At 37.8% G+C, this 25,818-nt stretch overlaps 1 protein-coding gene across 2 annotated transcripts in view; it reads left to right on the forward strand.

The window, feature by feature from the left end:
- Sgcd (sarcoglycan delta) overlaps positions 1–25,818 on the forward strand; it is a 682,952-nt gene that overhangs the window by 279,534 nt on the left and 377,600 nt on the right. Inside the window, exon 1 of one of the 2 annotated variants that reach the window (XM_041676146.1) lies at positions 25,510–25,733. The exons of the other annotated variant lie outside the window; for it this stretch is intronic. The gene's annotated coding sequence lies outside the window, so the exon portion shown is untranslated. Of the gene's footprint in view, positions 1–25,509; positions 25,734–25,818 lie in introns of those variants that run through there. 2 annotated transcript variants of the gene reach the window in all.

The following is a 25,818-nucleotide window of genomic DNA, read 5'->3' on the forward strand; positions in this document are numbered from 1 at the left end:
AAACTTTCTTCTATGGTAATGCAAGGGCAATTGTAAAACAGCTGGGTGTGTTTAATTGCCTTGTAGCATGAACAAAGCAATTGACTCAAGTAGCTGTGATATGCTTGGGTGTTGTTGGATACTTAATTGAATAATTACCGGTTTGGTCCAAGGACTCTTTTATCTTTTACTTTAATTATTAATATCTCTCTTATAGACACACTTAAAAATTCTTTCAGTGAGGAAGAAAACATTTTCCTTATTTCAGAAATGAAAAGAAGCATGCTTATCTGTCCAACAACTGAAAGATTCAGTTGGATGTTGCGATTTGAAATATGTTTATTTGTTATACAAATAGCTAGCTAATAACTGTCTTAAGTAAGGAAATGAATTATTTAGGGAGAGTCCTGTACATGGTGCTACTGGCTGAAGCTCTTCGCTGGGTTTGCTGTGCAGCACAAACGATGCCAGGTAGTTAAAATCAATGTTGTTATGTTGATGAAAAGGAGCACCTTCCCTTATGCGTAATAATAACTCTGCAAGCCAGTGAGCCCTAAATGGTTCCCCTGAGAATGTCACACATAGCTGGGACAGTTAGCTAATTAGAAGACACATTTTAGAGAGTAGGTTAATATTCATGACTCTGCAGTCTTTCAAGATCACGTAATTGGTACCAGACTTGAAGAAAGAGCAATATGCCATTTTCATTCATAAATGGTACTTGGACAGCAAAAACTGAGTTGGCTTTTTGTTGTTGTTGTTGTTGGCTCTTATTCAACATTACAACTAGACAATTCTCACACAGAATTTTAACCTAGACATATCTCCATGCTTTTGTCTCTCTCCTTTTCTGTTGTAGGACCCTTCCATGTCTTGCCAATCACTCTTCCTTACAATATTCCCAATCCTTCCCTGTGAAACAGAAATTGAGCCAAGCATTTGACCATACATTTCTTGCCATTAAGACCACTGCTGACCTCATATGGTTCTTAACCTGTGTTGTATATCATGACCATTGCTGGGTGTACTCTTCTGTAGTATTCCCATCTGAACATGGTTGCTTTGTCCTCCATTATCCCCTAATTCAAACATGCATGGTGATTTCCTGACCGATTGAAGACAGTTTCTAGGTCCTGTCTATAGAAGTCACACTGTAGATCTATAGTCTTGCCTTCATATAGCAAGTCATTATGTGTTTTATTGTGTGTGTAGACATTTTGGTTTACTGCAGCCTGTATAGACAAGGAGTGGTTCCGTAAGATTGGAATTCAGCTGAAAAATAAACATCACTTAGAGATGTTGTTCTGTTGCTAAGTTACATTTTGTGATGCTAATGTAAACAACCCCAGGGTTCTGCCAGTCATGAAAGTATAACATGCAATTTTACAAAGTACATGTTTGATAATATTTATAAGTTATTATGTAACTGGCTTATACATTTACTATACTTATTTTTTAATCATTATTTTAGTGTGTATCTTTTTTGACAAATAAGCATTAACTTTGAACATTATGTGTCTTCTAGAAAGCACTGGATCACAGAGATAACTGTCTTATATGGAATATCACCCTGAAGTTCTAGTAAGACAGAATAGGGAGGAGAAAGACTGATGTGGGTGTTCCTGATCCTGTGTAAGCCTAGGCTATAATGTATGTTCGTGCCTTAGCTATTAGCGTAATAAGCAAAAAATGTTTAGTAAGTTTAAGCTAAAATATTTTAAAAGAGAAAAATCTTGAGAATAAATGTATGAGATATTTTGGAGGACCTGGTGGCCATTTATCTGATGTGGAAGAAGAGAGCGAACAAATGATTAGGGTTTTTGGCTGACAGTCTGAGGCAAGAATGTCCATCCTTTGATTCTCTGTGCCACAGTGAACAAAGAGTCATCATGGACCACACATTATATACAAAAAGACTAATAAAAGTTGTTTAAAAATGTGTGTCGTTTTTATTAGATATACCACCACAGATAAGCAAAAGCATAGTTAAATAATAATCCTAATTTGGGGTAATCCATTGGAGCATCTTCGGAAATTCCTGAGGGGTTTCAAGTCTGTGGTGCAGTTCAATGTGGGGATAAGGCAAAGTAGGGGTTTGAGGTAGCTGGTCATGTTGTGTCCACACTGGGAAGCATAGAGAGGATTGCTGCTGCCCAACTGACTAGACCCTTCCCCCTTTAGCCACCTCGAGACTCCAGTCTGTGGATAATGCGGCCCACACTCAAAGTGACTCTTCCTCCCTCAGTTAAGTCTTCTGCGTGACACTGAGACCTGTCTTCTGTTGGTTATACTTGCCTCCATAGTTTCTGTTCATTTACCCATATTTTCCATATCCAGAATTCCCTCCGTTTGTGTTTTCTTTATTGCCGCTATTTCAGTCTTCAAGTCTCGAACTGTTTTCTTCACCTGTTTGAATGTTTTTTCTTGGGTTTCTTTGAGGGATTTGTTAATTTATTCCAATTTTTTGTTTGTGTCCATTTCATTAAAAGAGTTTTTAATTTATTCTTTAAAGGTCTCCATTATCTTCATAAAGTTACATTTAAAATTGTTTTCTGCTTCTTCTGGTTTTGGGTGATCAAGTCTTCCTGTTGTGTGAACACTGGGTTCTGGTGTTATCATGTTGCTTTTTAGATTGTTGGATGAATTCTTGCATTGGAGCCTACCCTTATGCTAGCAGTGTCTTTATGTCTTGGTCCAGTCTTTGCAGTGGCTGTCTGAGTCACTGGGAATTGTTCTTGTTCTCCTCTGTGCTGTCAATGTCTGTGTCTCAGGGAACCACTGAGGTCTCCCTTAGCCTGCTCTCTTGGTCTTCTCTTCTGGTTCTCTCTCTTGCTCCCCTCTGTGCAGCCACAGCTTGTGCTTTAGAGTTCCTCTCTTGGTCCTCTCAACAGGAAACTCTCCTGCTGGCTGGCTAGAGAAGCTGATGCAGGTGGGGGAGGGGCCCAGGGTTATGCCCCACTATGGAGGTTCCACCAGGTGGCTGTTTGGTCTGGAAGTATTGTCTGTATTCTGTCAATTATATTTTAAATAAATACTTATTGGCCCAGTACTCAGGCAGGAAGTATAGGAGGAACAACCCAAAAGGAAGTAGAGGCAGGGCAATGAGAACAGGGGTATTCTGGGAAGAAGGAAGCTCTTTCCCCAGTCTGCCCAGACCATGGAGGAAGCAGGATGTGACCTGCCTTGCTAAAAAGGGTACCAAGCCATGTGGCTAACATAGATAAAAATAATGGGTTAATATATGTTATAAGAGTTAATACAAATCCTGAGCTAATGGGACAATCAGTTTTATAAGTTATGTAGACATTCTGTGTGATTCTTTGGGACCTAACGACTGTGGGGACCAGACAGGACAGAAACCCCAACAAGCAGGCCCTCATGTTATAGCTGTTCACTCTTGGCCCTCTCTGTGTTGTAGCAAGCTGTGTTTCAGAGTTCCATGGAGGATTCAGGAGGATAGGTGAGTTTGGGGGTTGGATGGAGCCAGTAGCTTGCAGGGTCTGGTGAATGGGGGTGGATATTGGGGCAGCCCACCTGCAAGAAACTCTCATGCTGACTGGCTAGAGAAGCCAAGGCATTTGGTGGAGGGGCCTGGGGTTTTGTCCCGCTATGGAGGTCCTAGAGGGTGGGGTATCCCTCTGGGTTTTAGCTATGCTCTTTAGCACAGCCATAGAAGGCAAATTACAATAGCTTCAGAACAACTTTTGTATGTAAAGGTACACAGGAAAGTTACATTAGCTTAAACTAGTTTGAAGACATTTGGGTGTAACTCCAGGGAGATTCCTGCCACCAGATTCTTTTTTCTTGGGCATATGAATAGTCGTCAAAGACCCACAGAACCCACTAGTTCTAAGTCTGCCACTTGACATTTGAAATGTTGGCACAATGGGCCGGAGAGAGTGCCTGCAGTTCACTTGTCCTGGCATTGCTCTTTTCAGTTTCCAGGAAATCGTACAAAGGAAGAAGCATTTCTTTGCCTACCCGAATGGAACTTCATTTGTCAGCCTTTCTGATCTCTGTTATGTATTCTGGGAGCTTGTATTTTACAAGCAGTGTTATTCAGTATCCCCAAGAATATTGTTATCTTCAGGTTTTATCTAAAAAGAAAAACACAAGACTTTTTACTACCGAGGCTGAACTGAACTGTCAGCTCAGCCAGTGTAGAGCAACAATGACAAGCTCACAGAGCTTCGTGGGCCTCAAGCTCAAAATGAGCATCTTCAGTTCTTCCCTAGAGATGAGTCCAAGAGAAATTTGAACTTTAAAATAAAAATATCATTAGCTTACTTCTCCCCATGACTTTACCAGGCTTTCAATATTTGGCTTAAACTTGTACTTCAGTTTTGACTGTAGGAATGTTACCCCTTGCTTTTTCTGCCTGGCCTCGTCAGTCCCACTTTTTGACTCTGCCCAACTCTTTCTTTACATAGATTTTTATACTGTAGAAATGATATAATGTAGAAAGAAGCATTTGCTTCCATGATCTCCTAGGGCAGGATTGGGCATTGTGTTGATATGAGGCACATTATTTGATCAGGTTACAGTAGTTAATCACCTAGTATAATCAAACTTGTATATTTTACATATTAGGTATGTTTTCAAGGTCAAACAAATATAATTTAGATAGATGGGTCATTTTCAAACACTTCAGAGATCTATAGAATATGGCATTTAAGATGTTTTAATAACCTAAGTTCTTTTTTATGATGAGACATGTCTGCTCCTAGCAGCACCAATCTACTTCAGAGAAGACAATGGGCATCAAGGAAACTCCACACGGAGTTTACTATCTTTGTGGTAAAAGTAAGCCACTGGGCAACAAAATGTCCCTGCTTTGACTGTTGACATTATGCTGTCCTAATTAGACAGGCAGGACACAAAGTATCTTGCTTCACAGAAAAGTATGTTGAATATTTTAGGCCTATAGGCTGAAGATGAACATTGCAGAGGAACTTTGGGTGACTGTCTAGGCAACCAGCTGTTTCTGTCATTACTCACATTTTTTGGAAGTCGCTAGCTTGCACTTTCTGATTACTCAGTTAATATTATTTTCTTCTTGGATCTCTGAGGGAGTTGAAGATTAGATAGCTATAGTTATAGTTTACTAAACACAGAAGGCAAGTTATGATAGAAAGTAAATTATCTATAAGACTTTGGACTGACCAAGGTAGGATAGATATGAAATATTTTATCTGAATTTGTCAAATACAAATGGACTACACATGTTGATATGCCTGTATATATTGTATATAGTCATTGTACTTATTGTATATAGTTTTCTTATATTAGTTACAGCCTTCTTTTTATTTTAGACAAAAAGGAAAAATGTGGTGTCATTTCAATTGTATAAGGATTGCCTGAATATCTGGGAGTAAAACAGTCCATCTGGTTAGCCTTACAGATCAGATTATGGTAACACACGCCTTATTGGGGGCCAAATGAAGCATGATTAATAAAAGCTCATGGTCTGAAATTGGGATTCCGCCTGAAGATCCGAAAAGCAAAACAGCCAGCCACTGGCTCTTACCTCAACTTCAGTCTGAAATGGTGATCCTGCCTCCTGGATCTCAAAAGGGGACTGCATCTGAGAGCTTCTTATAGTCCTCTTCTCCCATCTTGTATTCCTCTTTAGGGCTGGGATTAAAGGCATGCACAATCAGATTTCTGGCAACTAGGTGGCTACTAGGACTAAAGGTGTGAGTCCCCATAATCTTGTCTATAAGGCAAACCAATTAGATTATTTTACTCTCAGATCTTCAGGCAATCTTTATATATTAAAACACAATTGAAATGCCACTACAGGTTACAATGATTAAAATGAGTCCTTATGAGTTTGCTTTATTCCTTTTGCAAGTGGGATTTTTTTTTTTTTAAAAAAAGATGTTCTATACTTTGATATTGCCTCATGGGGCTGTAGAACTAGGTATGGATAGCTCCAGAAACTTAATAATAGCAAAAGGTTTCTGAAAGTGCAATATCCAAAAAAAAAAAGATTCAAAATCAAATGCATAATGAATCCAAGGTATTTCAGGTAGCATTTAACCATGTTTCATTGTGTGTCTCACTGCAGGTTTGTTCTGAGTATACAGTATGTACGCTTTGTGGCATCATCACACATAACACCATTAAACACTGCCTGACACACCTCGGCTCAGATTCAAGAATTTGTTTTTTATAAACTTAAGTTTTTTACTGTACGTGAGTTTTCTGCTCTTACGGAAATTTGATGTCTTAATTACAGAAAACACTCCTAATATTTTTCTATTATCCTTCTTAGAATATAACTGTCAAATTAGTATTTTGGAGTTATTGCAGAGATCCAGCTCAGCACTCAAATTTGTTTTTGTCTTCAGTGAAAAATTCTATGCCTAATTTTTTGTTTTGAAATGAATTCCTCTATGATTTATTATCAGTAAATGCTTGTCTACCTACTTTACATACCTGTGTATCTGAGATCATGTAAAAATTTCTCATGCCAAAGGGAGGTGCAAGTGGGAAAAGTTTAAAAAGTCTTGCTACAAAACATTAGTCAAGAAAAATATCCCACTAATGGTAACACTTCTGGGCATATACCCAGAGGACTCCATGTCTTACTATTGAGATATCTGTACACAATATTTATTGTTGTTCTGTTCATGGTAACAAATAAATGAAAACAGTCTAGATATTTATCAACTGATGAATAAATAAAGAAAACATGATACACATATACAATGGGGTTTTATTCTGAGGTGAGAAAAAATAAAATTTGTGGGGAAATGGGCGGATTGAGGATAGTAGAATATTTAGTAAGGCGACTCAAATTCAGAATCATGTGTTCTCACTCATATGTTGTTCTCAGTCTGTATTGATATAAATGTAAGTAAAGCCTAAAGAACTAGAAAAGGAGTCCAGAGAGGGTATAAATAGATAATAAAGAAAGAATGGGTGGGGCAAAGGGATGTGTGAAAAAGGAAAAGGCACTGAAAGGGGTGGGAAGGGAGATTACTGGGGCACTAGAGGTAACAGGAGGATGCGTTAGAAGAGAGGCAAGGAGATTTACTAAGACACACATTGTTGAATGTGTCATCATCATATCTAGTGTCTTAAATCCTCATTTAGTGTAGAAACACTTAAGCATGCTTCTCGATGCTTAGGAAACAGTGTGTTTCTAAGATAATGGCAGTGTGGCCCTAGAGTTTGCCTAAGCCGTAGCCACTGTCTACCCAATCCCAAGGCATCCCTCAGCCTGGCAATCTCTTATCAACTCTGGTTCCATCTAAATTGTCCAAGCTTTCACTTGTTAGAGAAATCCTGCAGTGGCTCTCTTTGGGGACTAAGTTCATTTAAGGGGATATTTTCTGGGTTCTGTCTTACCCAAAAGTGTACATCTAAGTGATGCTGTGTTCGTTCATGGTGTGTATCCATTGCCACCATCCACCTCTCTTCATCGTGAACATCTCAGGTCTGTACCCCTTTAATAATGATTCTTCTACTTCCCCGGGTTCTGATAACCACATTTTTAATTTGTGTTTCCATGATTTTGACTATGTAACATATCATATGAATAAGGCTATATTTATTTGTAACTGCCTCATTTCAATTATCCAAATGTCCTACAGTTCATCCATAGTGCCGCCTATTTCAATAGTTCTGTGAATTAATTACTACAAGTTCTTAACCACTTACTTTTTGATAGAAACTGGATCACTTCCATGGTTTTGTTACTGTAAACAACACTGTCAATATTGACTTACAGTTATCTCCTTGAGACTCTGTTTTCACTTATATATTTAATCATATACCCAAAAAGGAATTACTGTAACAAGTCATAATTGCTTGTTTTAATTTTAAAGGAACTGTCATGCTTCCTTCCACAGTGGCTGCACCATTTTATATTCCCATCAGCAGAGCACAAAGAATACAAACTAGGTACTAATAATACATCTTCACCAATACTTGTCTATTGGAATTACCCTCCTAGGAGCTGAGGCGACTTCTTGTCATTTTGATTTATATTTCTCTAATCATTAATGATGCTTAGCAGTTTTTCAAATATGATCACTGGCCATTTGTGTATCTTCTTCAGAGGAAGAGTGTTCATTGGAGTATTTGTAATGCTTTAAAATCTTTAAAACCTTTAAAATCTCCTTACATGATATTATTGTGTTTTAGGTGTTCTTTTACATTCTGTATGTCCAAGAGTTGTACAGTCTTGGTTCTTACCTTTAAGTCTCTAATACATTTGGGATTAATTTTCCTTTATGATATTCAGTAAAAAGAGGTCCATTTAATTCTTCTACATGTGGATGCCCTGTTTTCTCAGAACCATCTTTTGGGAAGCTGGCTTTTCCACTTGAAGATCATTTGACATGCATACAAGGAGTTATTTTTGGATTGCCCCATAATTCATTTTTCTATGTCTGTATTCATGCCAGTGCAATGCTGTACACGTTATTTTAGTTTGACTATGAGCCTTAAAATCAGAAGTTATAAGGTCTTAGTTTCATTATTTGTCATGATGGTTTTCTCTCCTAAAGATCCCTTTTTTTTTCCACTTAATTAGAAATAAGTCTTTGGAAATTTGTTAGAGATTGTATTAAATCTGCAATTGGGACCATCCCTCATTGTTTGATTACCTCTTTGTACAACTCTGGTTTGGGGCCCAGGGAAACAAATCATATTCAAGGCATAGCTTATGTTATTAAAATCCCTTATTTCCTTGCTCATGGGTATTCCTGCTCTGGTTACTATTGGCAATGGGTTATTTAAATCTTCAACTATTATAACTACCTCTTTCTTCAGTCCTATCAGTTCCTTGTTTTTATATTTTCAAGAGCTAGCTTTAGTACATACATTGCTGGTTGCAATAATTTTTACCTGTATAAAAACTTGTATTGGGTGGTGGTAGTGGATGTCTTCTAAACCAGCACTCGTGAGGCAGAGGCAGGAGAATCTCTGTGAGTTCAAGGCTGGCCTGGGCTACAGAGCTAATTCTAGGACAGCCAGAACTATTACACAGAGAAACTCTGTCTCTAAATTCCAAAAAAAACCTTTTATTTATTTATAATGTCATTTTTCTGATGTATATTTTTTAATTAAAATACATTTTTTATTGTTCATTTAACTTTGCTCTTTCTTCGTATATATGTATATATATGACATTATTTTAAGGAGTTTTGACATGTTTACTTTATTTAATATGTATAAATATTTTGTCTATGTGTATGTATGTATGCTATATGAATGCCTATTGTCCATAGTTGTTAAAACATGGTTTTAGATGCCTTAGAACTGAAGTTACAGGTGTTTATAGGCTACCTTGTGGGGTCCAAGTGTTGAAACTGGTTTTTTTTCAAGAGCAAAGGGGCTCTTAACTATTGAGCCACATTGCTCTAGCCTGTGACCCTATGTTAAAATATTTTATGTTTGTTATATTGATGCCTTTCAATCTTGAGTGATTCTTTTATACATAGGATCACTTGATAAATCTATTAAACTTTGATGTTTTGATTGGAGAAGTTAAGCCATTTATTTTTAAAGTAATTGCATGAAAGGAATTACTGACCAGTTTTCTTTCTTTCTTTCTTTCTTTCTTTCTTTCTTTCTTTCTTTCTTTTTTTAGATTGTTTGGTATTATGTAGTAAAGTGATCCATTTCCTCCCTTAGTTCCATATATATATATATATATATATATATATATATATATATATATATATATTCTGATTATTTGTGATTATCCTGGGGTTTCTATTAATAATCTCAATTTATGGCTTTCAAATTTGAGTTTATATGCGATCACCTTCACAAACATACAGTTCTGTTCTTTTCAGAGCCCCACACACCTTTTGTACTTGTTGATGGCACAAAATGATGCTTTTACATTGTGTATCAGGAAACATCAATTGATATTATTGATGCATTCATATTCTCAGTAATATAGAAAACAAAATGTAGGGTAGAAAAACTAAAATGCATGATTTTCTGTGCATTTAACTTTACTAGATTGTAGTTCTTTCCCATACTTTGTATGTTACCATTCAGTGCCCTGTCTTTTCAGCTATGGTCCTCACTTTCCTATGCCTATGGAAGATGCTCCATTGATAATGACGTCTTTGGTTTCTGTTTGTCTTGAAAAGCTTTATATGTCTATAAAACATACGACCCTTACTCGCCACTTTTGGAATTTTCTTAGTTGACAGTGCTTAAACTTTTAGTATTTTATTCTTTGTGATTCAAAATAAACAATGTAAAAACAAAGAAACAGACTTGTAGCTTGGGATGCAGTGTATAATTTGCTGCTTCTTGGTATCTGAAGTTTTTGCTGAGAAATCTTGTGATCTTTCTAATAATCATTGGATTCTTAGGTCTGTGGTATGTCATCTTGTATGTGGTATACACTTTGACTGCAGTGTATCTCCATGTGTGTCTTTGGGCTTATCTGGAAACTCAATGAGCTTTTGGATATTTATATTCTAGTGTTTTATGAATAGTGTGATCAGCTCTTATTGTTTTCAGATGACCTCTCTGTCTCTTTCTTCTGTACTTTGCTTCAGGGGCTCATAGAGTGTATGTATTAATCTGCCTGCTGGTATTTCCAAGGGTCTCTGAGCCTCATTTCACTTTTCTCCAGTCTTTTCTTTTTCTTCTCTGGCCACTAAAACTTGATATTTTCTATTACTCTGTTTTATCAAATGTGCTGACCCTTTCTTCTGCCTGCTCAAATCTGTCTTTGAATTCCTCAATCAAATGTTTCATTTCAACTATGATGCTTTTAAATTCCACAGTTTCATGTTGGTTTATTTTTTAAATTTTCTGTTTAGTGGTTCCTTTCTTTTTTGTACATATTTTGTTAACTTTGTCTGTTATCTTTCTTAAATTCCTCCAATTTTTAAAAATCAGTTTTTAAAGTCTTTTTCTAATAGACTCGCCATCAGATATTAGTTAGCAATGATACCTTCTTTATTGACTTACTCTTAGGAATTGGCTAAGATTCTCATTCAATTGTGAATCTTATTGTCCTTCTGTTGAAAACCAGAGTTTTGGATCGCTGGCCCTGTAAGTCTCTTGAAAAGTGACCTTACTTAGAGGCAGGGCTTGTAACACTGGAGCAGCTGCAGCAGCTGCTGTTGCCTCTCTGAGATCAGAAGTAATCAGACAGAGGTTCCTTGACATCTGGAAGTCAAGGTCCCTTTCACCATCCTTAGCTCCTGCAAGCTGGTACGAAAACACATATGCAGCTCCCTGCCAAGGCACCAGCAATTTTGTGAGCTGGTTGCCTGCTATTGTATGATGATTGAAAACTCACTGAATCTAAGAATGGGTTATTATCTGACCCTTTTCTTGCTACTGTTTTAATAACTATAAAACATTTACATTAGATATATTCTGTAAGTAAAACCAAAATTTACCTGGGAAGAAAGTTTTCTAGTGTTTCGTACTCTATCATCCTTCTAGGTTGCGGTCTGTAGTTACTCATTAAAAATTGTGGATGAATAAATAGGTTTTGTGAGAACACACGTTTGAAACACTGTGCAATTCAACATTAAAATGAGTGAGAGACAATGCTACCTCTCTCCTGAAAATTCTGTTTCATAGCAAGTGACCCAAACACATTTGGGTCTTTTAATGAATATGTTTTTTAATTTTATATGTGTTTGCTGGCATGCATAGCTGTGCACCATGTGCAATCCTTGTGCCTGTGGAGACCAGAGGAGAGCATTGCATTCCCTGGAACTTGAGCTACAGATGTGAGCCACCATATGGATTCTGGGATCAGAAGTCAGATATTTTGCAAAAGCAAGAATTGCTCTAAAGCAGGAGACAATCTCCACAGCCCCCAAATAAAGAGGCTCTTAGAAGTGAACAAGAAGATGAAAGAAAGAAAGAAAGAAAGAAAGAAAGAAAGAAAGAAAGAAAGAAATGTGAGTGGCTAGAGATGAACCTTTCAAGTTAAAAGTCCCATTTCGACTTCCAGGTAATATGGCAAAAAAGAGGAACTGAGTAACTTCCACTAGGGGAACAGCATTAGCAAAAGCCCCAAGGAACTTGCAAAGTAAATGTGTTAGATAAAGCCAGGGCTGTGTTAAAGCTACTACATGAGATGAGTTCGTGTCTTAATTACCTAGTGCTGTACTAGCTATAAAGTGTTTTTTTTCTAAGAAGTGTTTTCCTTTCTCTGTAGCTTGGACACCTGCTACCTCCCTCTCCCTGCTTGAGACTAGCTTCCCTGTGGTGTTAAAGTCTGGCACTTCATATGAGTTTTCTCAAGGCTAGATCCATAAGCAACACCATGAAAAACTTGCTGTCACTGTATGGCAGTGATGTTATTCAGCAGAAGCAGAACGTGGTTTAATCCTGTCTCTTGTTAACTATGCTCCTGTATTTTTTTCCATGTATCTATTTTTCCCTGTATTACATGGAATAGACATCCAATTATTTCTAAAAAAATATAATGTAAATATGTAGGAATAACTCTTTTCTAAAAAAATCTTGAAATGGAAAAATGTGTTCATTATAATCGCAGATTAAAGAATTTTATGATAGGGAATTCTATGGTGACCTTAAACTATGGCCCAGTTGTATTTGTTCTATATATCTAGGTAGATAGGTAGATGATAGATAGATAGATAGATAGATAGATAGATAGATAAGATAGGTAGATAGATTTAGATAAAGAGGTAGTCAAATAAATGTATAATGGTAGGAAAGAGGTAAATAGGTAATATAGATAAAGAGATAAATAAAAAATGATAGAAGAAGAAATAGATATAATAAGACAGATATTCTTGTTAGATAGTGGTAGAGAGATGTAGATTAGATATAGATAGATAGATAGATAGATAGATAGATAGATAGATAGATAGAGGATATATAAGTAGATAGATAGATGATAGATAGACAATAGATACATATATAGGTGGATAGATAGATGATAGATGATAGATAGATAGATAGATAGATAGATAGATAGACAGATTAGATAGGTAGATAGATAGATTTAGATAAAGAGGTAGTCAAATAACTGTATAATGGTAGGAAAAAGGTAAATAAGTAATGTAGATAAAGAGACTAATAAAAATGATAGAAGAAGAGATAGATATAATTATACAATATAGACAGATATTCTTGTTAGATAAATAGTAGTAGAGAGATGTAGATTAGATAGATAGATATAGATAGATGATAGATAGATAGATGATAGATAGATAAATGATAGATGATATATATATGTAGATAGATAGATGATAGATAGGTAGATAGATAGATAGATAGATGATAGATAGATAAATGATAGATGATATATATATGTAGATAGATAGAAGATAGATAGGTAGATAGATAGATAGATAGATGATAGATAGATAGATACATAGATACATAGATAGATACACAGAATCGAGAAGCTGTGTTGCTGTTTTATGCAGTACAATGTGCTCCACTACTCCACACAGCAGAAATCTCTTTTATGTTGTTTCTGTATTAGAGCTGTCTGATTTAACCATCGGTCAATGGTTTTGCTCTCACAGAAAGTTGGTAAACACTATTCTAAACTGGAGGCAGTTCTTACCTGTCAGAATTAATTGACTGTGTCTCTGCCTGACTCCATGCTTAGTGATTACTTGAAATTAGCAAGCAGTACGCCTAAGAGTTGTGATGGCCAGTCTTGCTTGTCAACTTGATACAACTAGGCAGATAACAACTGTTCAGGGTTTTGTGGTCAAAGGAAATTGCCTGATTTAAAAAATTATGGATTCTCAGGAAATTGATTAGTGAGAGTTCAGTATATTTTCCTAGAATTGCATTCATGCTATTATACATGCAGAATGACTGATTGAATGTGGACCACAGGTCTAGGAAGTTTGAATTCTGACCCCAGTTTTCAATTGTATACATGGAGGTTAGTTAGTTAGTAAGGGATCACTTGTCCCCAATATATTTGTATAATGAATAATACATGTTCCTAGATACATAGATAGAGGTGGTATTGGGTAGTTCTGTGATCTCCAATAAATCATTTGCCTTCTTTGAATATGAATATCTTTGTTTCATATACCTGCAGAAAGACAACCTTTAAGCACCATATGGGGATGTTGAAATCAAGTGAAACGTTGCCTGTGCAAATGCATTTTATAGATTATAAAGCGCTATTAAAATTCCATTAGGCCATAACTTGTATAAAATATTAAATCATGACACCACTCTACTTCAATTTTATATTCATTAATAGGAATGCGAAGCCATCTCACATAGCAATTAAAGATATAGATTGTGTTATCAGCTAGGCCTGAGCTGAATGGGACTCTTGTCTTTTATCTGCTATTCCAATATGTGGTTTGGGATATTGGTTTAACCTCTCTGTACTTCAGTTTCCTCACATATAAACAGAAGTCCAATGCTTAAATCATCGGACTTTTGTAAGTAAGGATTACATAACACAAGAATAATACTTAACATAGTAGGAGGTGAAGAACAGGCTGGAAAAATTAATTGGAATTAGTATCATTGTCTTATTCATCATCGCTAAGTGAACAACCCAAGAAACAGAATTATGCAGTTCCCATTTTTCCACACAGACTCTGTTGGAATGACTACTGCTTTTTATGCATGTAACTTTTACTGGTTTTTCTTGGGCATTTATAATGTGCATTCTGCTTCCTGTGACCTCCCCCGGTGATGCTTTCTCTAATCTCCCTTTCACCCACACTGACTATACCCTCCCAGTTCCTTTCATAGATTCATGTTTCTTTGTCTGTTTCTTACCAGCATTGCCCATGCATGTGATGATGGGTTTTAAGCTCTCCATTCAAGCCTGGTGGATGGCTCAGTGGGTACACAACTGAAGACAATGGCTGTCCCTCCTCCAAAGTCCATCTGTACATAATAGTTTATCAGGAAATACCGTGGCAGGCTCTCTTGAATCCATGATTGACTGTTGATAGCCCCAGCTGTGTGTAGAACTATTCCAGCCGCAGCTGTAGTGAGGTGATGGCTGCATTGTCTGTTGCGCCCAGGAGACAACAGTTCACAGCTCTTCTCCTTATTGCCCAGGTAGTCTTTCATCCCCTTCTTCCTTAATGATCCCTAATCCTTAGATAGGATGATAGAAATGCTTTGTTTAACTTTAGCACTGAACTCTCACTAATCAATTCACTAAGCAAGCGTAATTTTTTAAATCAAGCAATTTCATTTGATTACAAAACCCTGGACAATTATTATCTTCCACCGTGAATTTATTTCCCTTTTTTCTAACATTTTCCACAATTCATTTCCTCTGAGCAGTGTGTCCTTAATCCATGCACAGTAACCTACCTTACCTTCTGGAGGACAAGCCTGGAAGCATGGATAAGACAGTTCCCACTGTCTTCTTTCCTACTTAGGCATGCCCATGATAAAGTTTAATATACAAATAGGAACAGCAAGACGTCCACAATAACAAAATTCAATGAATAATATACTGCATTAAACCTGAATGCTATGATATTTCCATCCTACTCAGAACTACATGTAACATATGATCTAAATATACTTATTTCTATAATTTTTCATTTAATATTTTGGTGTGTGGTTGATCATGAAGAAAGGAAATTACTAAAGCAAAACCAGGGATAGTGAGGCGGGGGGTGATTAATGCTTGATATATAACTTTGTTACTCTTCCCCTCATTCTTTCCCCCATTCTTTTTCCTTCTTTTATAATGTGAAGGGTTGTAGACCAACCTTATACCCACTTAATTCCCTTCCAGTTCTGTGGTTACCTGCATGTATATGTAACCCCCCAATATGGAGAGATGTACGCATAATCTAAAAGATAAAACAATGTGGGAAAGTTTGAAGAAAGGAAAGGGAAGACAGAACTAGTAGAAATATATTATAATCTCAAAATTGAAAGATAAAATAAAATCTTTAAAAAGAATGACTTTCACATATTACAATAACAAAAATAGATCAACAGAAAAATAATATTTTATGACGTGAAATATATGGAATTAAGTGTAGATGTCTATAGATACAATTACATCAAAACAAGGCATGCTGTTCATTTATGTTTTCTTTCCAGATGCTTAAATGCTGTAATAGTTGAATGTAGTCATTATGACAGAAACGTTACTGTCTGGAAGCCTAACATATATATTATCTGGCTTGCACAGAAAATTGTGCCAACCCTTGAGGTGGCCCCATATGAGACTTTGCAAAGCCAGTTGATATAATTAGCATACCTAGCACACACTGGGCATTGAGTAACCATTGGCTGCTGTGGTTATATGTAAATACTATGCTGATAAAGAAAGGCTCCATGCCTCCAATTTTAGTTACAAATTATAAGATTCAGTAAAACCGAATTTTCTGAAAAATAAAATTAAAGGATCTGAGGAGGGCTGTGGGAAACAAGATTTGAGGGGTAAAATGCTCTGAGCATTCAGGGCTAAAGATGCGTTCTAGATGACATGCCTAAGATGATGCATTATACTTCCTGAGGCCATGGTCTGATACATTGGCTGCTATAGACTTGTTACTGTCCCTCATTAAGTAAAAACTCCAATGATAATTCTATTGTTTATATTATCAATATAAACCCCAGATCTACCGTTAAAATGCTCCATTAATAGAACTCGTCTTTTCATTGGAGCATGCTGTTCCTCTTGGCTTCTGTTAAAATATGTATAAAATGCAGCCAAGACCATGGCATCCTGATTTTCTTCTCCTGAACACTGAGGCAATCTTTTCTTTCATTTTGGAACCCTTGATTCATACTTCTTGACGTCCCAAGGAATTGTAACAGCATGAACATTGAACTAGTGACAAGGCATTTGAAGTATCCTAGAATTACATGCAACAGAGCCCTTAGGAACAAAACAGATTTAATAACAATATAAAATGAATTAAGCAGAAACAAGTGGTTAGTCTGGAGGAAGGTCACTGCACTGCTGAGCTTCAAAGATTCAATAGTCAAGGCATCAGGGTTATATTAATTAATAATGTGGTTTGAGTTTTCTATCTTCTGAGATTTAATTAACAAAGACAAGATATTAGAGTTAAATGGGTGTTACACTGGTTGGTAAATATGTCATTAGACAGAACCTAATGCAAATAAAAAAGTTAATAAAAATTTAACATTAATTTACTTGATTAAAATTAACTACTCTATAAATGCTATTTTGTTTTAAAATTGTAATCCACCAGAACTCTCACTATGGACACCACTTCTCTGGGTAGATCCCAGCTCTGTCATTTCTTCTTCTATCATGTAACAGTCAATATAGTGTCCACTCTCTGCTACTGTGACAAAATACTTGAGATATTTAAGGTAAAATTAGGAGCGGTTTCTTTGCTGAGTTTTTTTTGGCTTACTTTCTTGTTTGTAAAGACAGTGTCTATATTGTCTAGTCTACTGTTGAGTTTAAGGCTCAAGCAATCCTTCTGCTTCAATCTTTAGAAGTGCTGGGGCTGCAGATACGTACTAACACACCTGGTTTGACCCATGGTTTTAGAGGCTTTAGTCCAGTGTTCATTTCCCCATGCTTTGGGGACTATGGTAAAGTAGTATAGCATGGTGGGAGTCCAAAGTAAAGGATGAGGCTGTTTATTTAAAGAAAACCAGCAAGCAAAAGAGACAAAGAAAGGAAGAGGCTGGCATCCCAGAATCCCCTTGGAGGCCACCAATGATGCAACTTTCTTCCATTAGGCCCTGCATCTTAAAGATTGTACCACCATTAGATGGCACTATAGGATGGGGATCAAGACTAACTCGGGCATGTTTGCGTGATGTTTATTCAAACCATCTCATTTGTCTATCTATTCATCTATTGATAGATTTTAGATTTTCATATCTGGACTGTAGCAAATGATGTTGTCAAGAACATAGGTGTTTCAGTATCTCTTGAAAGTCCTGATTTGGTTTTTGCTAGATGTATACACAAATCTGGAAGTGTTGGATTTTGTCCTATTCCTTTTGCTGTCTTACACAATGACTCTATCAGTCTATGTCTCCACCAGCAATGCACAGACTTCCCTTGGTACCCCAGTGCTTTCTGACTGCCTTTCTAGTAGGTGGGAAGTAGAAACTCGTGATTTTCAGTTGCACTTCCCTGGGGGTTAATCATGTAGCGCATGTTCTAATGTATCTGTTGGTCATTTGTCTACTTTAGCCACGTCTCTGTTCAAGTCCACCACTCATTTCTACATGGGATTGTTTTGGGGGAGTTCTTATCTAACCGTGTAAGTTCCCTAAATATTTTGTATTTTATCTCCTTTTTGGTTATAAGGATCCTAGCCAGGGTGGTTATAAAAACAAAATGAAACAGAAAGCAGGAGTGCAAATCAGAAAAGAAGAAGTTTATCTCCATGGACAAAATGGTTGTATAAATAGAAAATCCCAAAGACACCTTCAAGAAACTGGTATGACTAATGAACATATTCATTAAAGTTTTAATATATAAAATCAACATGGAAAAATCAATTCCAATTATACAAAAAGCAATGAGTTGCCTAAAAGGAAAAAAAGAGAAAAAGAAAGGAAGAAGGATATTTCCATCTTTAATTGTGTCGAAAAGAACAGAATCCTAGGAATAAATAAACCAACACACAGACATACAAGATTTGTACATTTAAAAGTATAAGTCCTTGATTTAAACAAGGTTATGAAAACACAAATATGGAAGAAACATGCCCTGTGTTCATGGACTTGAAAAGTTAACATTGCTAAAATATCTATATTCTCTAACACTCTCCATTAAAACTAAATGAACTTTTTCATAAAAATAGGAAAGATAGACTTAAATTTGTTTAGAACCAGAAAAGACTCCCAATAGCTAATACAGTTCCATCTATCTATCTATCTATCTATCTATCTATCTATCTATCTATCTTTGTGTGTGCTTGCAAGTGTGCATGTATATATGTAGAGGCCAGATATTGATATCAGTTGCCTTTTTTTTTTTGAGACATAGTCTTTCACTTAGCCCAGATCTCTCTGTCTAAACTAGGCTGCCTGGCCAGGAAATCCCAGGGATCTTCCTGTGCCTACTCCCAGCACTGGAATTCCATGTGTGCATCATGACATGTCGGTGCTGGAAATTGAACTCAGGTTCTCATGCTTATAAGCACATATTTAACCTACTGATTCATCTTCTTAGCTCCCATAACACAGTCTTCAGCAAGAGGAACAAAGCTGAGGGCACCAAATGTACTGACTTTAAATTATATTGCAAAGTTGTTGTAACTAAAATAGAATGATATTAATATTTAAAACAGACACATAAGACTGGAGAACAGAGTAGAGAGCCATAAACAAAACCACAAGGAAGAGAAATAACTAACAAAGGAACCATGGCTTTGCAATAGGGAAAGAATAGCTGGTTTAATACAATTGTTGGGAAAGCCATACTACCCAAAGAAAAATGAAAGCATTTGAACAGTTCATAGTATGAGACCAACATTGAGTAAAGAGCCAAGTCTCAGAAAGCTGACTCCTGGACCAGAGAGATGGCTGAGTGGGGAAAGTGCTTGCTGAGTGTCTAGAGACAAAGAGACAGGAAGTGATGCAAATCCCAGAGGAGTGGATCTGGCCATCTGGATCCACTTAGCTGTAAGGAAGGACTCTTTGAAGTGGCATTAGGTATCATCTTATGGAAGATGTAAACTGCACTGTATACTTCTAAATAACATAGCTGCAACGATGAATTCAAGCTTTTAAATGTAACCCCTAAAATAAATCATATATTAAATTGTGATAATTAAACCCTTGGGAAATTAAGAGTGGATGTTAGTTCGGTTTGAATATAGACTCTTTCTACCAAAGCATACTTACGTTCTAAACACATGTAAATACCAACTAATGAGCTAGCTCAAAAAATAGACTATATTTTGATGACACATGAGGGCTGCACTGATGATGATGATGGGTCAGGAAGAACGTGTCTAAGTCACACAAACATGTGCACACACACATACATACACACACATCCACCTTATTAAGAAGGTAGTGACCCCCAGTTTTGGGCACATGCCTGTAAATGATATAATCCTGTTCTCTTCTATGGCTGAATAAAGCCCATTTTCTTTGTCTCTTTAGGTGTATGAGCACCTAGAACGATGCCATATTCCAACTATTGTGAATCACACTACAGTTTGCATGTATATGCAGGTCAATAATTTTTTGAGAGGGGAATAATCAAGGTTTGCCAAATTTCAAACCCAAACAAAGAAATTTTGCAGTCAGCAGAATTGTGAGATTTAATTTATTTCTAATTTTTGGGAAGTTCTTTTCTTTTCAAATAGACTATGAAGTGTCATATAATATTTTCATTGCTATATTTGTATATTATTAGAGAAGTTGTGGACACTTCTGCACCAACTGTTTAATCTCAGACTCATTGTGAGTTATGACTTTACCCAGTGTGGTCTCTGTCATGTATCTATTGTCCTTAAAATGCTTTGAAATACACAGTGATATTTGTCTTTCTGGATCTGGGTTCCCTCATTCACTATAGTATTTTCTAGTTCTACCCATTTACTTGCAAACATTATGATTTTATTTTTCTTTACAGCCTAACAGAATTCCATTGTGCATTTGTATTATTTCCATCACCCATTACCAGTTGCACGGCTAATTGACATGTCTGCAAGGAGGGTAGAAATCTCACAAGGTTCCACTCTCAGGGATTAAGAAACTGCTAGGAGGAAAGAAGCAGTGTTCACTAGAGATAACTATCCCTAGAGAGTATCCACTCCCAAGCAATCAGCCTTAAACACAAACGCGTATGCCCAACACCACATGGACTCAGAATGTTGTATTTATATATACATACATACATGTGTGTGCCTGTAACAATAATAATTTAAAAAGAAGAGCTCATAAACTTGCAAGAGAGTCAGGGGAACATGGGAGGAGTTGGCGAGGGAGAGAGTGCGTAGTAATGATGTAGATACAGCACTCATGTATGAAATTCTTTAAAAAAAACTGCAAAGAGATAAACAATGAATGATGAATTTTCTGTCTTTGACATTTTTAGTTTACAATATCTAGGTTTTGGAGTGAGATACTTGCATGCATGCGTGTGTGTGTGTGTGTGTGTGTGTGTGTGTGTGTGTGTGTGTGTGATGCATGTGAGTGGGTGGGTGCATTTGCCCATGCAGGGGTGGGTCAGAGGTTAAGATTGGAATGTCTTCCTCAATCATTTCTCTATTTTATTTTTTAAGATAGGATCTCTCACTGAATCTCACCAACCCAATATTTCAACTAGATGCCTGGCCAAGGAGCCCTCAGGATCCACCTGTCTCTGCCTCCCTATCTCACTCCTCTAAGCACTAGGGTTATGGGCATGTAACAAACCAGCTTTTCCATGGGTAGTGGATCTGAACTCAGGTCCTCAGGCTTGCATAGGATACACTGTATTCTCTGGGCCAATTGCCAGATCCAGGAGTTAGATCTCTGGGGCTGGGGTGTTGTTATTCATGTGGTTTATATTTCACTTAGAGTTCCTGCACTCCACAGTTGGATTTTGCTCCAAGCAGTACTGGTATTGTAAAAATAGAGACAAGGGATGTTTTGGATTTTTCAAACATGGTTCTTTTTCATTGCTGGCTATCGTGGAGTCTGGACCATTTTTATTGATCAATAAATTTTATTTCCAAATAAAAGCATAGTATTTCAAGAGTTTACTTTCAGTAAGCTATAACATTAAGAGAAATTATGGACCAGAAAGAAATTTCAAAGAATTGACCAATGTTTTATAGTGGGAAAGAAAAAAAATGTATTGACTGACTATTCAACTATACCAGTATTTTCTCCATGCTGTTAAATGAATTGCTATTAGAAGGATGTTTTATTCAACCAAGTACCAGTTCCTTCTGAAGGTAGTGACTGATCTTGTTCCCTCTGCTCCATGTGCAGAACTGAATTACTAAAACTGGAAGTGACTTCAGCTTAGACAGTATGTCTTATCAATAAAGATATTCTCACAATGTGTGGGAATCATTGTGAGAAATCATTGTTTGTCACTGATCCATAAGTTGTCCCAAATTCTTACTCGAAAGTTTCTCTTCAAAGTCAATTGATTACTTTGCCTTTGGCCATTGAATAGTGGCCCTGTATTTGCCCTGTCTATTCTGAAGATCCAAACAGGGTGTGTGCCTCCTCACTGGATACCATTTGCAAAATGAACCCTCAAATGAAAGAGGCCATCAGTCTACTCTTTCAATAATCTGCTACTCATTAAATGAAGTTGAATTCAGTTGTTTTGGCTTGAATCTGATAAAATTAATTTTCCATCTCTTGATTAAGTATTGCCTCATACTACTCCAGGAGTTTTTTTGTAGAGAAGACATCAAAGTATGAGGTTGTTCTCTTAGAATTTTCATAGATTATCACTTTATTATTTTTCTGTTTTGTTTTGTGTACACGTGTGCAGTGTGTGTGTGTGTGTGTGTGTGTGTGTGTGTGTGTGTGTGTGTGTGTAGAGTATGGAGTGCATGGATGCAGAGGCTATGGGAGGATGTTATTCATTGTCCTGCTCTATCCTTCTCCTTTACTCCACTGAGACAGGGTCCCCACCTGAACCTGAAGTTAGGCCGGCTGACAACAGCCCCAGAGATTACCCTGCCCAACTGCAGGCACTAGGGGAATAGACATATGGGGACCATGCCTGAATTTTTTGTAGGCTGTATGCATTTGAACTCAGCACCTCATACCTCTACAGGAAGAGTACTTACCCACTGATCTGCTTCCCCAGACCTTGCCTGACACTTTAGTGTGTCTTCTACTTTTCTCAATCCCTTGCTAATTCTACACATGTGTGTGATACCGATGGAGGGAGCAAAGATGAACCCAAACCAAGACAACCCTAGGGGAGGAGAAAGAAGGGAGTCTTGAGAGCATTCAGCTCGCTCTTCTCATGCTTTCAGGACTGCATGCAGACTTACAGTTGGTGATTTAGTGCATTGCCCCTCTGTTTCTTCTTTACTAATTCTGGCTTCTCTCTGCTGCAATCAAAGGCAATTCAAGAACTGATTGAGGAGGGTGAAAAGTTGTAAGAGGAGACTGAGGAAGGAGCTCTACCAATCTTTGCAAACCAAACACTAGTAAACACTTAGGTCCTTTGAGCGCTTACTGGATGCCATACTGGGTGCCCCTCCCCCCACTCTGTACTGGCTACCATACAGTACCCCCACCCACACACTCACCACATAAAAATTAAAAAAAATAAAATTTTGTGAGCTTGTTTTCCTCTTGAGTTTTCCTGTCTTTAAGAACTTAAACATTTGTAAACCACTCAAAATTAAGAACTACTTGAACTCCATCTTTTGTTTTTCTCAGAGGAAGCTGAACGCAGCTTCATTAAGCACTGGGTGCCACTGCCTCTAAACGCACAAACAGACGTCCAATTCTTTCCGATTTGCAGCAGCTGTTTTCTCTGAATTTCTTGCTCAGCATGGGGATTTCACGTGTTGCTGGCCCGTGGGGATAGAGGTGTTTCTGCGCATGGGCAGCACAACTATCAATGACCTCTATACAAAAACTACTGTTCTGAGCTCTTAGTGCTGGGGGGACACCTAATTCTCCGAATGGCTCTTGGCTCGCCTCGTGACTCACAGCGGCTTTGGTTTTTGATGTTTGCCTTTTCTAAAAGTTAACTGGAGAAAAGCCTCCAGTCTTCTGTTTGGGAACAAATGAAGAGAAGCCAGATGGCTCGTTTATCGCTCCAACTCAATTTTGAGATAGTTTCTTGTGTTTGAATTGGTATGCCTTTATTAGGCAGCAGAAAATATCTAGGGACACAATTCTGATAAAAAAATAAAAGGGTCTGGGTTTTGCTCCACTAAAACAACAAAGAAACTTAAATGATTTATAGGCACTGTTGTCAATGAAGCATACAGATTACCCCAGTTACTCAGAGACCATCTCTACAAAGTAGATCCAACTATTACTTTCAATCTACAGTTAAAGAAAACAAGGCTTAGAGAGAGTAAGCAAGCTGACCAGAGCCTACAGGTGGGACAGCTAGTTAGAGGAGAGGGAAGGTTCTGCTCGGCTCCTCTGAAGGCTGGGTGATATCGCCTTCCCAGAATATACTACAATACAGTGAGCACACAGAAAAGAGAGAGGCCCCAGAAGGCTTTTGCCAGCACGAACTGTGGCATTAACGGTCTTTGCAACTCTGGATGAATCATCTCCCTGGGCTTGGGTTTCTCTATGTAAGATGAAGGCTGAAGGCTATTTGTATTGGACAGTCTCTGGTTGTCTGGCTTTATAATTGCTGTGCCGTGACCTCAGATGTATGGGTGTGCCTGACCACATATGCCTCAATATTCATACACACGCATGCTTGCTCACATGCCCACAGTACATTCCAAGGTAGTAACTTAACTGTTTTAAAAAGGCTCCACCACAATTGAATAATAAGTCTTGACCCGCAGTGAATCCTAATATTTACAGCAGCCCCCTCTGGAACATAAAAACAGTTTTAAAATCTGACAAGAAAATGGGAAGACAAAAACAGAGAAAAGGAGAGAGAGAGAGGCATGTGATTTAAATGTTAATGCCAAGAAGACAAGGAAGAAGAAGAAGAAAAAGAACAACAAACAAAAACAAAAACCTCACACCAAATGCTCCTCTTTAACTTGTTTTTTTTTTTTTTTTTTGGAACATTAACTTGAAAACTTTACTTTGATTTCTTAGATGTAGGTAGCTTCTGGGTTATTAAATATAGTTAGCTTCCATTTAGAAGCTCTTGTATTTTGAGATTTTTTTCCTCCTGTTTTATGATAGAAAAGAGAAAATGTCAAAGGCAGATCACAAAATGCAGCAGAAGGTACCCAGAACATCTTGAGGGAATGCCACCTAGGAAAACGAAAATTACAACTGCACCCGCATAGGAGGCATTCTGGTCCCAGGGTCTTCCTCTTTCCTGTCACCTTCACACAGTTGTCACAGAATGCAAAATGTGACCGTCAGTGCCACGCTACCTGCACAACTTCAGAGCAAAAAGAATCCGAAGTGTCTGAGGAAAATAATTGTATTATTTTTAGTTGCTGCAGAAATGGACCACGAATCAGGTGGAGAGGACAACTCGGAAGAACGGAACTGGAAATGCTAAAAATACTGCTTCCCTCAGCAACTGAAATTTTAAGAAAAAGTTAGGAAGGGCCAGAGACAGAGATGGAGTTAGAGTTCATGTCTCTCAGCTGCAGTCACTTTATTATTGAGACCAGCGAGAGCAGAGCGCAGGGGGCTAACCCCGGGCAGTGAGGGATTCCACAGGGAACAGGCAAAGTACAAGGATACAGCACTGAACTGGGAGAGAAAAAAAAAAGAATGATTTATCTATTGCATCTAATACCCGAGCAAAGCCTGGGTGGAGAACGGCTGGGAAATCCAAGTCGTTTCGTGAAGCAGCCTTTTTTTCTGTGAGTGTGAGCCCCGCAGACGCCATGAGCTCCGTAGCTAGGAAGCAAGGCTGTGTTTGACACACGTGTTTCCCATTGATATCTGGAGACAGCCCAGTAGCTGGGCTTGACAAAACCGGATCGAAGTAGAGGCAGAGTAGGGTTTCAAAGCAGGCAGTGAAAGACCGGGAATGCTGTTCAGGAAATTCTTCAGGCATGGGCAGGGACTTGGCTGCAGTTGTGCGGCTGGAAAATCTGACTGGGGCAGCTCCTGAGCGCAGGCAGGGCCTGCTCACATGGGCGGGCTGAGTGGCCGCCTCCTTCAGAGCCTCTCAGCTTTCCCCAGGACCACGGGGACCCTCATCCGCCACTCTGTGAAGCAGAGGAGAGGTAGGGGACCTTGCAGTTCTTACCTTTCCAGCCTCGCTTTCTGAGCCCTGTCTGGTGTTTGCAAACAAACACGGGGGTCGGGGGA

Source organism: Microtus oregoni, unplaced genomic scaffold (genome assembly GCF_018167655.1).
Source record: "Microtus oregoni isolate MIOR12 unplaced genomic scaffold, Mior012 000027F_ref0000203, whole genome shotgun sequence".
In the NCBI taxonomy this organism is placed as follows: domain Eukaryota; kingdom Metazoa; phylum Chordata; class Mammalia; order Rodentia; family Cricetidae; genus Microtus; species Microtus oregoni.